This window comes from Rutidosis leptorrhynchoides, chromosome 4 (assembly GCF_046630445.1).
Source record: "Rutidosis leptorrhynchoides isolate AG116_Rl617_1_P2 chromosome 4, CSIRO_AGI_Rlap_v1, whole genome shotgun sequence".
Classification (NCBI taxonomy): domain Eukaryota; kingdom Viridiplantae; phylum Streptophyta; class Magnoliopsida; order Asterales; family Asteraceae; genus Rutidosis; species Rutidosis leptorrhynchoides.
Window position 1 is genome coordinate 529,867,206 of NC_092336.1, and position 16,328 is coordinate 529,883,533.

The 16,328-nt window shown below is 34.4% G+C and overlaps 1 long non-coding RNA gene across 6 annotated transcripts; it reads right to left on the reverse strand.

The window, feature by feature from the left end:
• Nucleotides 1–10,687: 10,687 nt before the first annotated feature.
• On the reverse strand, nt 10,688–15,786 carry LOC139845001 (uncharacterized). Of its 6 annotated transcripts, none has more exons than XR_011758153.1 (11): nt 15,592–15,786; nt 15,117–15,189; nt 14,804–14,910; nt 14,113–14,220; nt 13,883–13,987; nt 12,678–13,246; nt 12,312–12,371; nt 12,110–12,191; nt 11,833–12,015; nt 11,305–11,477; nt 10,688–10,958 (listed from the first exon to the last, which is right to left on the reverse strand). It is a non-coding gene; the product is annotated as an uncharacterized lncRNA (long non-coding RNA). The 6 variants fall into 6 exon arrangements; XR_011758154.1 differs by having other exon boundaries at nt 12,678–12,790; nt 13,852–13,987; XR_011758151.1 differs by having other exon boundaries at nt 12,678–13,987; nt 14,113–14,216.
• Nucleotides 15,787–16,328: the final 542 nt, after the last annotated feature.

Here is a 16,328-nt window from a genome sequence, read left to right on the forward strand (position 1 = left end):
TCGTTATATATATCGTTTCGAGTTTCTTAACTTAGTAGTCTCATTTTTATGTATATAACTCATTGTTAATATACTTATGGAGATACTTACTTATCATAATCTCATGTTAACTATATATATATCCATATATATATCATCATGTCATTTTTTTACAAGTTTTAACGTTCGTGAATCGCCGGTCAACTTGGGTGGTCAATTGTCTATATGAAACCTATTTCAATTAATCAAGTCTTAACAAGTTTGATTGCTTAACATGTTGGAAACACTTAATCATGTAATTATCAATTTCATTTAATATATAAAAACATGGAAAAGTTCGGGTCACTACAGTACCTACCCGTTAAATAAATTTCGTCCCGAAATTTTAAGCAGTTGGAGGTATTGTCGTATCTTCTGGAAATAAGTGCGGGTATTTCTTCTTCATCTGATCTTCTCGTTCCCAGGTGAACTCGGGTCCTCTACGAGCATTCCATCGAACCTTAACAATTGGTATCTTGTTTTGCTTAAGTCTTTCAATTTGTATCTTGTTTTGCTTAAGTCTTTTAACCTCACGATCCATTATTTCGACGGGTTCTTCGATGAATTGAAGTTTTTCGTTGATTTGGATTTCGTCTAACGGAATAGTGAGATCTTCTTTAGCAAAATATTTCTTCAAATTCAAGACGTGGAAAGTGTTATGTACAGCCGCGAGTTGTTGAGGTAACTCAAGTCGGTAAGCTACTGGTCCGACACGATCAATAATCTTGAATGGTCCAATATACCTTGGATTTAATTTCCCTCGTTTACCAAATCGAACAACGCCTTTCCAAGGTGCAACTTTAAGCATGACCATCTCTCCAATTTCAAATTCTATATCTTTTCTTTTAATATCAGCGTAACTCTTTTGTCGACTTTGGGCGGTTTTCAACCGTTGTTGAATTTGGATGATCTTCTCGGTAGTTTCTTGTATTATCTCCGGACCCGTAATCTGTCTATCCCACACTCCACTACAACAAATCGGAGACCTGAACTTTCTACCATAAAGTGCTTCAAACGGCGCCATCTCAATGCTTGAATGATAGCTGTTGTTGTAGGAAAATTCTGCTAACGGAAGGTGTCGATCCCAACTGTTTCCGAAATCAATAACACATGCTCGTAGCATGTCTTCAAGCGTTTGTATCGTCCTTTCACTCTGCCCATCAGTTTGTGGATGATAGGCAGTACTCATGTCTAGACGAGTTCCTAATGCTTGCTGTAATGTCTGCCAGAATCTTGAAATAAATCTGCCATCCCTATCATAGATAATAGAGATTGGTATTCCATGTCTGGAGACGATTTCCTTCAAATATAGTCGTGCTAACTTCTCCATCTTGTCATCTTCTCTTATTGGCAGGAAATGTGCTGATTTGGTGAGACGATCAACTATTACCCAAATAGTATCAAAACCACTTGCAGTCCTTGGCAATTTAGTGATGAAATCCATGGTAATGTTTTCCCATTTCCATTCCGGGATTTCGGGTTGTTGAAGTAGACCTGATGGTTTCTGATGCTCAGCTTTGACCTTAGAACACGTCAAACATTCTCCTACATATTTAGCAACATCGGCTTTCATACCCGGCCACCAAATTTTTTTCTTAATATCCTTGTACATCTTTTCCGTTCCAGGATGTATTGAGTATCTGGTTTTATGAGCTTCTCTAAGTACCATTTCTCTCATATCTCCAAATTTTGGTACCCAAATTCTTTCAGCCCTATACCAGGTTCCGTCTTCCCGAATATTAAGATGCTTCTTCGATCCTTTGGGTATTTCATCCCTTAAGTTTCCCTCTTTTAAAACTCCTTGTTGTCCCTCCTTTATTTGAGTAGTAAGGTTAGTGTGAATCATTATATTCATACCTTTTACTCGAATGGGTTCTCTGTCTTTTCTGCTCAAGACGTCGGCTACCACATTTGCCTTCCCCGGGTGGTAACGAATCTCAAAGTCGTAATCATTCAACAATTCAATCCATCTGCGCTGCCTCATGTTCAGTTGTTTCTGATTAAATATGTGTTGAAGACTTTTGTGGTCGGTATATATAATACTTTTGACCCCATATAAGTAGTGCCTCCAAGTTTTTAATGCAAAAACAACCGCGCCTAATTCCAAATCATGCGTCGTATAATTCTGCTCGTGAATCTTCAATTTTCTAGACGCATAAGCAATTACCTTCGTTCGTTGCATTAATACACAACCGAGACCTTGCTTTGAGGCGTCACAATATATCACAAAATCATCATTCCCTTTAGGTAATGACAATATAGGTGCCGTAGTTAACTTTTTCTTTAACAATTGAAACTCTTTCTCTTGTTCATCCTTCCATTCAAATTTCCTCCATTTATGCGTTAATGCAGTCAAGGGTTTTGCTATTTTGGAAAAATCTTGGATGAATCTCCTGTAATAACCAGCTAGCCCTAAAAATTGGCGTATGTGTTTCGGAGTTTTCGGGGTTTCCTACTTTTCAACGGTTTCAATCTTTGCTGGATCCACCTGAATACCTTATTTGTTCACTATATGACCGAGGAATTGAACTTCTTCCAACCAAAATGCACACTTTGAAAACTTAGCGTACAGTTTTTCTTTTCTTAACAACTCTAGCATTTTTCTCAAATGTTCTTCGTGCTCTTGGTCATTCTTTGAGTAAATAAGTATGTCATCGATAAAAACAATGACAAACTTGTCAAGGTATGGTCCACACACTCGGTTCATGAGGTCCATGAACACAGCTGGTGCATTAGTCAACCCAAACGGCATAACCATAAACTCGTAATGACCATAACGCGTCCTAAAAGCAGTCTTTGGAATATCATCCTCCTTCACCCGCATTTGATGATACCCAGAACGTAAATCAATCTTCGAATAAACCGACGAGCCTTGTAGTTGATCAAATAAGTCTTCGATTCTCGGTAGTGGGTAGCGGTTCTTGATGGTAAGTTTGTTCAACTCTCGGTAGTCGATACACAACCTAAATGTACCATCCTTCTTCTTGACAAACAAAACAGGAGCTCCCCACGGTGATGTGCTTGGTCGAATGAAACCACGCTCTAAAAGTTCCTGTAACTGACTTTGTAATTCTTTCATTTCGCTAGGTGCGAGTCTGTATGGAGCACGAGCTATTGGTGCAGCTCCTGGTACAAGGTCTATTTGAAATTCAACGGATCGATGTGGGGGTAATCCCGGTAATTCTTTCGGAAATACATCGGGAAATTCTTTTGCGACGGGAACATCACTGATGTTCTTTTCTTCAGGTTTAACTTCCTTGATGTGTGCTAGAATGACGTAACAACCTTTTCTTATTAGTTTTTGCGCCTTCAAACTACTAATAAGATTTAATTTCGCGTTGTTCTTTTCTCCGTACACCATTAAAGGTTTTCCTTTTTCACGCATAATGCGAATCGCATTTTTGTAACAAACGACCTCTGCTCTCACCTTTTTCAACCAGTCCATGCCAATTATTACATCAAAACTCCCTAACTCGACTGGTATTAAATCAATTTTAAACGTTTCATCCCCCAGTTTAATTTCTCTATCCCGACATATATTATCTGCTGAAATTAATTTACCGTTTGCTAATTCGAGTAAAAATTTACTATCCAAAGGCGTCAATGGGCAACTTAACTTAGCACAAAAATCTCTACTCATATAGCTTCTATCCGCACCCGAATCAAATAAAACATAAGCAGATTTATTGTCAATAAGAAACGTACTCGTAACAAGCTCCGGGTCTTCCTGCGCTTCTGCCTTATTAATATTGAAAACTCTTCCGCGGCCCTGCCCATTAGTATTCCCCTGATTCGGGCAATTACTTCTAATGTGGCCCGGTTTTCCACATCCATAACAAACAAAGGCGGCATTACTTATTTCGCCACTATTTGTCCCTTTAGTTCTGTTAAACTTTGGTCCGTAGACCTCACACTTTTTCGCACCATGGCCAGTTCTTTTACACTTGGTGCAAAATGTCGTGCAGAACCCATTCTGGTGGTACTCTTCACACCTTTGGCATTTTTGGTTTTTGTTGCCGTTGTTGTTATTGAGGTTGTTGTTGGGATTGTTATTGTTGTTGGAATGGTTGTTGTAGTTGTTGTTGTTGTTGGGACGTTTGTTGTAGATATTGTTAGGATTGTGGTTATTGTTGCGATTGTTGTTGCGGTTGTTGGGATAGTTGTTGCGATTGTGGTTGTAATTGTTATTGTTGTTGTACTGGTGATTCTTGTCACCGTTTTCCTCCCACTTCCTCTTGAGTTGTTTCGTGTTGGCTTCTTCGACCACCTGCTCTTTAATTCTTCCCTCAATCTGATTTATGAGTTTATGAGCCATTCTACTTGTCTTTTGTATGGAAGCGGGCTCGTGTGAACTCACATCTTCTTGAATCCTTACTGGTAACCCCTTTTATAAACGCGTCGATCTTCTCTTCTTCATCTTCGAACGTTCCTGGACATAATAGGCACAACTCTGTGAATCGTCGTTCATATGTGGTAATGTCGAACCCTTGTGTTCGTAACTCTCTAAGTTCTACCTTGAGCTTATTGACTTCGTTTCTAGGACGGTACTGCTCGTTCATCAATTGCTTGAATGCCGACCACGGTAGTGCGTAAGCAGCATTTTGTCCTACCTGTTCAAGATAGGTGTTCCACCATGTTAACGCAGTACCTGTGAAGGTATGCGTGACGTACTTAACTTTGTCCTCTTCAGTACACTTACTTATGGCAAACACCGATTCGACTTTCTCGGTCCACCGTTTCAATCCAATTGGTCCTTCAGTTCCATCAAATTCCAAAGGTTTGCAGGCAGTGAATTCTTTGTAGGAGCATCCTACACGATTTCTTGTGGAATTAGTTCCACTGCTAGATCCAGAGTTATTGTTATTTTGCATCACAACCTGTACTTCGGCTATGTTTGCTGCAAGGAAAACACGGAAGTCTTCCTCGCTCATGTTCAAATTCTGACGAGTTGCCGGTGCCATTTCCTTCAAAAATAGCCCAAAAGAATTAAGTTAATCATATAGAATTTTAAAAGTAGTCAATAGTATTTCGTAGCATATTATGAACTCATTTATAAAAGCTTTTTCTTCATATTAGCGTTTTATAGTTTTAATTCGGGTAGTACCTACCCGTTAAGTTCATACTTAGTAGCTAATATACAATTTAACTACTATAATTCTATATGAAAAAATTGATTATAATAATATTTAGCCTTCAAATTTATACAATATTTTACAAATTTACAATACCGCTATTATACATATAGGATGAAATATAGCACAAAATAACTTTGCTACTCGGCAGCTATAAAGGCAATTCTAATTAATACGCAAGTCGTTCAGCAAAAGAAATAAAGACACGTAATTCATAAGTCCAGAAACAAGTCATGCACTCTGGTTTTACTAAGACGACTTTCCATCCTTGGTCTTGTGGAAAGTAACCGTTATGACCTTTGGCTAGGCAGCATGTTGTAATGTCGTCAAAAGGACGAGGGTTTCGTAATGTCCAACAGCCCCGTAATAATCTAAAAACCTTGTTTCTCACCTCAACTACTGAATCCGTCACTTTTGGAAAGGTTTTATTTAAAAGTTGTAACCCGATATTCTTTTTCTCACTTTGGTAAGAAGCGAACATCACTAACCCGTAAGTATAACATGCTTCTTTATGTTGCATGTTAGAAGCTCTTTCTAACTCACGAAATCCTATGTTGAGATATGTTGAGTCAAAATAGGTTCTTAACCCGTAGCGCAAAATTGCATTTGGGTTCCCCGCATTTAACGCTTTAAAGAAAACACGGCGTAACTTACGGTCTCCCCAATGTGATATACCTCACCTATCAAAGGAAAGCCTTTTATAAACTAAGGCATTTCTGGAAAGTCTTTCAAATGTTTGACAAGTTAATTTCGCCATAACTAAATGTGCTGATGAATTCTGACCGACTCTAGACAAGATTTCCTCAATCATATCCTCTGGTAGGTCTTCTAAAATATTCGGTTGTCTACCCTTAAAGTCCATTTTGCTTTTATACTTTAAAATAGACAAGGATTAGATTCATAAAAGATAATTAACAAACAATACAAGCAATTTTTACATAGAACATAAAAGTACAAGCACACTACAATACATATAATACACAACATGATTACAACTCCCTAATCTGAATCACTGGTTTCTTCTTCTTCGGACTTGGTTCGCTTTCCTAATTTTCTAGGGATATATGGTGTTCCTTTAATACGAGCCGTCGTTTCCCACAATGGTTTAGAAAAACCTGGTGGTTTAGAGGTTCTCGGGTTATTGTTACACTTTAGGAAATACGGATATTGCCGATACATATAAAGCTCATCGGGGTTGGAATCAGGTTTCTCTATTTTTATACCTTTTCCCTTATTATTTTCTTTTGCTATATTAAATTAGGTCGAGGTAATTTCTATAACATCATCGGAATCCTCATCGGGATCCGATTCATCGGAAAATTGGTAATCTTCCCAATATTTTGCTTCCTCGACGGAAACACCATTGACCATTTTTAACTTTGGTCCGTTGGTTGATGATTTTCTTTTATTTAATCGATTTACTATAGGTATCAATATTTCCTCCTCCGGAACCTCTTCTTCTTCCGGTTCCTCCTCTTCTGATTCCTCCTCTTCTGGTTCCTCTTCTTCCGGTTCCTCTTCTTCTGGTTCCTCCTCTTCCGGTTCCTCTTCGTGAATTTGTGAATCTTCCCAAAGTATATTCGACTCTTCATTATTATTAGGTGAGTCGATGGTATTTGTACTAGTGGTAGACATCTAACACACAATATCAAACACAATAAGAGATTAATATATCACATAATAATTACATGTTAATAATATATAGTTTCCAACAAAAGTGTTAAGAAATCGTTTTTAAAGAAAACACGGTCGAAGTCCAGACTCACTAATGTATCCTAACAACCTCGATAAGACACACTAATGCAAATTTCTGGTTTTCTAAGACCAACGCTCGGATACCAACTGTAGATACAGTGGGGACAACCACCGTCCCATCCAGTGCCTTCCCAGCTAATCGCCTGGTGACCACTGAGTGTACCTCAGATACTGATTTTAGGGCCTGCCTCTCTGCTACTGCCAACCCTCGTAAGGGATCGCAAGGAGTAAGAGCCAATGCTTCGCCACAGGTCACACTGTGAGAACCTCCTTTACGACTAACCCACACCAACGGTGTTAAACCAGCTCTAATACCAACTGAAATGTCCCGTTCATATTGATTATAAACGTTCCATATTAATTGATTTCGTCGCGAGGTTTTGACCTCTATATGAGACGTTTTTCAAAGACTGCATTCATTTTTAAAACAACCATAACCTTTATTTTATCGATAAAGGTTTAAAAAGCATTACGTAAATTATCAAATAATGATAATATAAAATATACCGTTTACACACGACCATTACATAATGGTTTACAATAAGAATATATTACATCAAAAATAAGTTTCTTGAATGCAGTTTTTACACAATATCATACAAGCATGGACTCCAAATCTTGTCCTTATTTTAGTATGCAACAGCGGAAGCTCTTAATAATCACCTGAGAATAAACATGCTTAAAACGTCAACAAAAATGTTGGTGAGTTATAGGTTTAACCTATATATTATCAAATCATAATAATAGACCACAAGATTTCATATTTCAATATACATCCCATACATAGAGATAAAATTCATTCATATGGTGAACACCTGGTAACCGACATTAACAAGATGCATATAGAATATCCCCATCATTCCGTAACACCCATCGGACATGATAATTTCGAAGTACTAAAGCATTCCAAATTCCAGAATGGGGCTTGTTGGGCCCGATAGATCTATCATTAGGATTCGCGTCAATTTGGGGGTCTGTTCCCAAATTCTTAGGCTACCAAGCTAAAAATGGGCATATTCGGCTTCGATCATTCACCCATATAATGTAGTTTCATTTACTTGTGTCTATTTCGTAAAACATTTATAAAATTGCATGTATTCTCATCCCAAAATATTAGATTTTAAAAGTGGGACTATAACTCACTTTCACATATTTTACTTCGTCGGGAAGTAAGACTTGGCCACTGGTCGATTCACGAACCTATAACAAATATGTACATATATATCAAAGTATGTTCAAAATATATTTACAACATTTTTAATACGTTTTAATGTTTTAAGTTTATTAAGTCAGCTGTCCTCGTTAGTAACCTACAACTAGTTGTCCACAATTAGATGTACAGAAATAAATCGATATATATTATCTTGAATCAATCCACGACCCAGTGTATACACGTCTCAGGCTAGATCACAACTCAAAGTATATATATTTTTGGAATCAACATCAACTCTGTATAGCTAACTCCAACATTACTGCATATAGAGTGTCTATGGTTGTTCCAAATAATATATATACATGGGTCGATATGATATGTCAAAACATTTGCATACGTGTCTATGGTATCCCAAGATTACATAATATATTAGAATACATGTATAATACAATATAAGTTAGCTAGGATATGATTTGTATAGAATTGTTATAATATTTCCCGTAGCTACAACAATCAAAAATATTCAATCTTGTTTTACCCATAACTTCTTTGTTTTAAATCCGTTTTGAGTGAATCAAATTGCTATGGTTTCATATTGAACTCTATTTTATGAATCTAAACAGAAAAAGTATAGGTTTATAGTCGAAAATATAAGTTACAAGTCGTTTTTGTAAGAGGTAGTCATTTCAGTCGAAAGAACGACGTCTTGATGACCATTTTGAAAAACATACTTCCACTTTGAGTTTAACCATAATTTTTGGATATAGTTTCATGTTCATAAGAAAAATCATTTTCCCAGAAGAACAACTTTTAAATCAAAGTTTACCATAGTTTTTAATTATCAAACCCAAAACAGCCCGCGGTGTTACTACGACGACGTATGTCCGGTTTTACGGTGTTTTTCGTGTTTTCCGGTTTTAAATCATTAAGTTAGCATATCATATAGATATAGAACATGTGTTTAGTTGATTTAAAAAGTCAAGTTAGAAGGATTAACTTTTGTTTGCGAACAAGTTTAGAATTAACTAAACTATGTTCTAGTGATTACGAGTTTAAACCTTCGAATAAGATAGTTTTATATATATATGAATCGAATGATGTTATGAACATCATTACTACCTCAAGTTTAGTAGGTAAACCTACTGGAAGTGACAAGAAATGATCTAGCTTCAAAGGATCTTGGATGGCTTGAAAGTTCTTGAAGTAGGATCATAACACAAAAACAAGTTCAAGTAAGATTTTTACTCGAATTAAGATAGTTTATAGTTATAGAAATTGAATCAAAGTTTGAATATGAATATTACCTTGAATAAAAAAGATAACCTACTGTAAATAACAAAGGTTTCTTGATCTTAGATGATTACTTAGAATGGATTAGAAAGCTTGGAAGTAAACTAGTAAACTTGAAAGGATTTTTGAGGTGTTCTTGAAGTGTTCTTCCTAAGATGATTATAGCTTAATTCTTGAAGTAATTTTTGATGAAGATGATGATTAGCTACTGAAAAAATTCGTTCATAAGTGTGTGTGTGTGTGTGTGTGTGTTGAGAGAGAATTAGAAAGAGAATTGGAAGTGAAATGGAGTGAATGATGAGTGGTAAGTGGTGAGTAGTGAGTGGGGTTAAAAGGAGTTCTAGTTAGTTGACTAGTTCATGGTAGAAGTTAAAATTGATTAGTCATGCATGACATAATCAAGAGTGGAATCTCATGCTAGTTCCTATTGGTATATAACCATAGTAAGTACGTCTAGAAGCTGTGTATAATACGGGTATGAATACGACTAGAATTCTTGATGAAAAAGAATGGGAATGTAACTGTAACCATTTTCGTTAAGTATGAGTGTTTTGATATATGTCTTTAAGTCTTCCAAAAGTATATTAATACATCTAAATACACTACATGTATATACATTTTAACTGAGTCGTTAAGTCATCGTTAGTCGTTACATGTAAGTGTTGTTTTGAAACCTTTAAGTTAACGATCTCATTTAATGTTGTTAACCCATTGTTTATTATATCTAATGAGATGTTAAATTATTATATTATAATGATATTATGATATATTAATATATCTTAATATGATATATATATATACATTTAAATGTCGTTACACCGATAATCGTTACATATATGTCTCGTTTCGAAATCCTTAAGTTAGTAGTCTTGTTTTTACATATGTAGTTCATTGTTAACATACTTAATGATATATATAATTATCATTTTATCATGTTAAATCTAGTGTAACAATATCTTAATATGATACATATGTATTTAGTAAGACGTTGTAATAACGACAATCGTTATATATATCGTTTCGAGTTTCTTAACTTAGTAGTCTCATTTTTATATATATAACTCATTGTTAATATACTTATGGAGATACTTACTTATCATAATCTCATGTTAACTATATGTATATCCATATATATATCGTCATGTCGTTTTTTTACAAGTTTTAACGTTCGTTAATCGCCGGTCAACTTGGGTGGTCAATTGTCTATATGAAACTTATTTCAATTAATCAAGTCTTAACAAGTTTGATTGCTTAACATGTTGGAAACACTTAATCATGTAATTATCAATTTCATTTAATATATAAAAACATGAAAAAGTTCGGGTAACTACACATCGTTTTAATTTATTAAGAAAATGGAAGTGTGGAACATGATTGTGATAGGTACTAATAGTTACAATAATCATTTAGGATTAACAAACTTTAGATTTGCAACCAAATAATCTAGCCAACAGTTTCCACAACAGCTATTAAAAAAAATACACAAAAATGTTAAATGGATAGTTACCTAATATGAGTTCGTCTTACTTTAAAGTGGCGCCGGCATTGAGCAACTAATTGCTGGCACGCTTGTTGCTTGACTTTGGCGGCCTTTATTTATATGCTCGTGACTGCATGGAAATGGCATACTCACGTTTGTTCAATTGTTCAGATAAACAATTAAACTAATTATAAACCACTTAGTCCATGTGTATTCCTAAGAGTTAATGCTCCTATCTGATATTGATAAAAAAATAAAATTTCAGCAATATGAAAAGTAGTTTTAATTTTTCTTATAGTCACAGATCAAACCAAGTGTGAGTACATATACTGGATAGACTTGGAATAAGAATAGTATATACTAAAATGTTCATCACGCCTGCAAGTAATAATTACCTACCTAGGGAGTACCTGCTCTTTTATTTTTTTATATTTTTTTGTATTATAACTTTGCTCTGTGTATGCAAGTATTAGTACCTATGCATCAATTGAGTGACAGGTCCACAATTTGCACAATCAAACACAGGCACATCTCCATCAACATAACACTTTGGAACAACCATTGTTTTCAATATCTTGAAGGCACATCAAACCAGCCTTCATCGTCACCGTACCAGAACACTCTTCCTCATATAAATTCTAGTTTGAACCTGTTTTGAAATAGGTATATATTAGGTAAAAAAAAGAGCACATAGGTTATTCATAGACAACACAACTGGAGTCTGTCCAAATTCAAAACTATATATAGTTGTCAACATTAGTGTGTGTCAAATAGATATAACTCAGCGACATCGCGAACCCCATCCATAGTAAAAGCTGGTGTGTTAGTGAACTTAGCAGCTGAGGTTGACACACAGTTTTCAAACTTCATTTTGGCGATAATATATGTAAGTTATTGCAACGGAAATGTTATTACATTGTACTGAGAGCTACATCATTAGGAAACTTATAAATGAGGGAAATATAATAGAATAAAATATGTAAATTATACACTATGTTATGTACCTTTATGTTAGCAACGGGAGTGCTAGCCGAATCCTTGCTTTCAAAGTTCGATGATAGTCAGAAAACCACAATGATATTTAACGCTTCTTGTTAAGAATGATGCGAAAGTGTAAAATTTCTGAGGACTAAGTGGTCGTCATTCCTTCGGGACTTTCAACGAACACATGGGGTGCAAGGTTTTTGCTAACCAAACATCAATACGGCAGGGATACTCATAAGATTATATTAGATGTAATTTATGAATTGATTGATTTATAGAAGAAACTCATTTAATTACCTGATGGTGATGTTTGAGAATTAGAGGTTGAATTAGTTGATGACTGGATTCTGTATTCACGATGCTCGTTTCCTTCAGTTACCTAACAACAATAAATCTAATGTTAGGCGCCTAACAACAATAATATAATATGTGCTATGTTATCTTAGATGAAATGGTGGAAATGTTCAAATCTAAGAAACCTAAATCTGTCTAGCTTTACCAGAGTTTGAAATAAATCACATACATGTTTGCAAGCAACACTGTTACATGCTTTTGTGTTCTGCATAGAGGCATACAAGAAAATTATAGGATACAGAAACATTGAATTAAGTCAAATACAAATTATCTCGTTTAAAAATATAATCCACCCCTTTTTTATGTTAACTGTACTAATTTGAACTTCATAACTTTTACTGATAATATAATATTTTTACATAACTTCATAATTAATAATGTAATATTATAAAAATAACACCAAATAGGTTCTCAGGTCTCTTACCTACCTTCAAAATCAACAAATCCCACCCAATTAAGCACAACAATTAAAAACTTTAAAACAGATAGTACGCAAATTCGAGGGACATACCAAAAGATCAGCAGGCATCAAAACGGAAAGAGCGGCATTAACATCTAAAACAGCGGCAATCGCCAATAACAACTAACGCTTTCAAGTGAATAGCATTAAACCCTAATCTCCACCTAAAAATTGAAGGAAGTAGCACATGATAACAAAAAAAATCGATGAAAAACCGTCGGCTGGGTAGAGCGTGTTACGTAGTGGAGAGAATGAACTGTTGTTAGGTTTTTATGGTGGTTAAAGGAACGAAGGTGTTATACGGTTTTATCCATACAGTTTTCTACAGAGATTTTGAATGTAAAAAAAAAAAAAAAAAAAAAAAAACTGAACTATATTTGTTGGAGTTAGGGGCACTAAGTTGCAAATCACGATAGTTCAGACATATCAACAAACATTCAGTATTAAGCATGTAAGGCATCAAATTAGCAAACTAATAAAGAACAGTTATGTTCAACTTAGTATAATCGCCATCCTTCAACTCTAGTCTTTGATCAAAACTATTTCCGGTCGCTGTTTGTTTACTTTAACATTCGTAGAGCACTTGATAGACAGCGAATGTTTGATACAAGTTTGAGAAACTGTAAAAGATACAAATTGTGCGGTTAATTTGAAATGATAGTGTGGACTTAGAAACAAACAGAAAGTATCAGTTTGGGACATCTAGCAAGAAACGGTATATTAGAAAACATAATTGAAGATTAGCTAAGAGGATGTACTATGAGCTGTACAAGAAAACGAATCGTTAGATCTCAAACATGCGAAGTCGTCCTACGGTTTAGATTGAATATTTAATTAGCACTTTCTTTTAATATAGAAGAAGACTTGTGTCATACATACCCGGTTTTACTTTAATTATACTACACTTTCATTATCACATTTAAGAATTACAATTATCCAATTTGACCCAATTTAAAGTGTGTCAATTGTAAAGCTAAAATAAAAATGGATGAAAGTGAATAGAAGTATAATGGCTTGGGAAAAGCTTTGTGACCCGCTCATTTTGACACATATATTAAAGACGTATAATGGCTAACCTACATAGACGAAAGAACACATGGACTAATTCTGGTTATTATCTTTCTTAACAAAACTTCAAATCTGTAGACATCACTTCCCTCATTAAGCATTCATGTTCTCGCATAGCAAGGTATTATACATATATGCATTGGGTGCCAGTAAGTACCTCATTCTGCGGCAGAGATTGTCATAAATACCTGCAGTTGGTGATGTATTGTCATTAACCTCCGGAGGAGATTTAATTTTCCTCTTAATCGTCCAGACATCCGGTTCAGCGATTGCCTTTCCTTTAAAACTCTTTCCTATAGATGAGTTATTTCATGGTACAGTTTGATAGTTAGTTATGAATGTAGAGACATAAACTCATCTAATTATTAGCTAATTATTTATGTTAGTTGTACAGAAATGTATAAATAAGGAATTGTACCAAATCAACACTTTCATTGTTGTTAGCCTCAAGTGCAACTGTCCTGTCCTCTCATATCAATCCAATTTACTGCTCCAATGAAGAACCTTGATAGTTTAAAGAATCTGCCTATCGGAAATTGAACATGAAAAACTGATTTATTAGTTGGTACCCAGAATTCTTATGCAATCAAGCACACATATCATCTACTGCTTATATAAAAATATAAATATAAACTCAACTTATATACTAAATCGGTTTAATGTTTCAATTTTTGAAATATATCAGAACTTTTTTCAGTTAGAGACACAATATCAAACTCGTGGTGTGCATCTGTTCTACCTATTCTATCCAACTTCAAATGATTATCCCTCAACACAGTAGATGAAAAGAAGCAAGAAACATCCGATAAAAAAATCGATTGTATCCAAACTTTCACGAACTCAATAAATATTAGTAACATATATGTGTATCATCTATGATTTTCTCTGCTATCCATATCATAATGTTTAAAACATCAATATGATTTAGAGTTAGATCTGTATCAATACAGTACATGAAAAGAATGATATAATATATAACATATTAACCATATTCGTTAACTTTAAATTCAAAATACTAAACGTAGGATATCAAAACATCAATAGCTTTATTAACCATAAACACGAACTCTTCTGAAATTATTATTTTGACAACTCAAGCAAATGATTACCTTGATAAGATCTTGAGCTGAATGCGGTCTTAAAATGTCATTGTTAAGAAACTGTCCAACAAAATCATACACCAACCTTGGTTCATAGAACGCCTTAGCAGCCATATCTGCAAAAATGATTCAAAAAAACATACAACTATAGCCTTTAAAAAGATAATCACAACCTGTGTAACTTTTAGCACATGTAAAATCACAATAATGACTTTGCTGAAATATTAGATTCATTCAGTTATTATAATGAGTTCATGACCAAATACATATCACATGAAACAATTTAACAATAAGAAGAAGAAAAATAGCAGAAATCGCATACCGATTGGACTACTTGTTGCACCTCTTTCTGATGAAACCCACAATGCTGGGCCTTGCACCTCTGGTTGATCATCCTAAATCAGAGACAAACCAGCAGAGTAAACTGAACTTAATGTAGGTCAAATTTGGATCACCTAATCTAGTTTCTAATATTTCATTCCAAATACGTAGCAGTAAAGTTGGAGATGCAAATACACTATACAAAATACGGAGTAATTTGTTTACATTTGTGATTATCACCACCAAAATTCAATCATCCAAATATACTTATATACAATAAGCATTAGTCCATCAGATGAAAAATAAAGAAATACATAATGAAATTTTAGGTCAAACCATATATACTGGTAAATACTATAATTGATGGTATTGAGTTAACAACAACATCTGTACACATAAACACACATACATATATACGTCAATGTATTTTATACATGGAAGGATTATGATTCGCAACATCTAAATATTATGTATACCTCCAATGAAATGTAGAAAGAGCCGCAATGGCTTCTTCAACAGGAACAGCCATTAAAATCTACTTCGAATCTGCAAAAACGTGAAATAACAAACCCTAAACTGACAATTTGAGTGTTATTCAACGAAATTAAGTAAAATTGACAGCAGAAATTATCGACCCGTCATTTTTTATTTGGGAGGATTTGGGAGGAGAATAGAAACGACTAGGTTTGAAAACTAATTTGGTGTGCAGCGGTTTTGATCCGTGGTGTATTTGTATTTGTAAGGGTATATTAGGAAACACACATAAATCTGACATCAGATATGTATTCTGACATCAGGTAAATTTTGGCCATTGGATCAATCAAAAACTAACTATTTTAAGGGTGTAGATTTCCTTATTTAAAATTTAAAAGTTTTTTTAAAATCTGACATAATTAAGACTTTGCTTTAATATATAGAGTAGAAGAGTAGAAGTAGATATAATATTGTAATTATAATATAAATAAAAAATAACAGTAATATATTAGAGGATTAATAAATGACTCGTGAAATCACGAGTTTGTATAAAAGAAACAATTTAATGACATGTTTTATGTATTAAGTGAATGTAAATGCTGAAATCATTTATTTTAATGGCCTGTTTGACTAAGAAACTTGTCGTTGTTTTTACAAATATATAGAGACATGTATTTTCGCATATATATGTAATGTTATTTGTTCCGTAAAAAGAATTCATATTTGAATATTATTAATA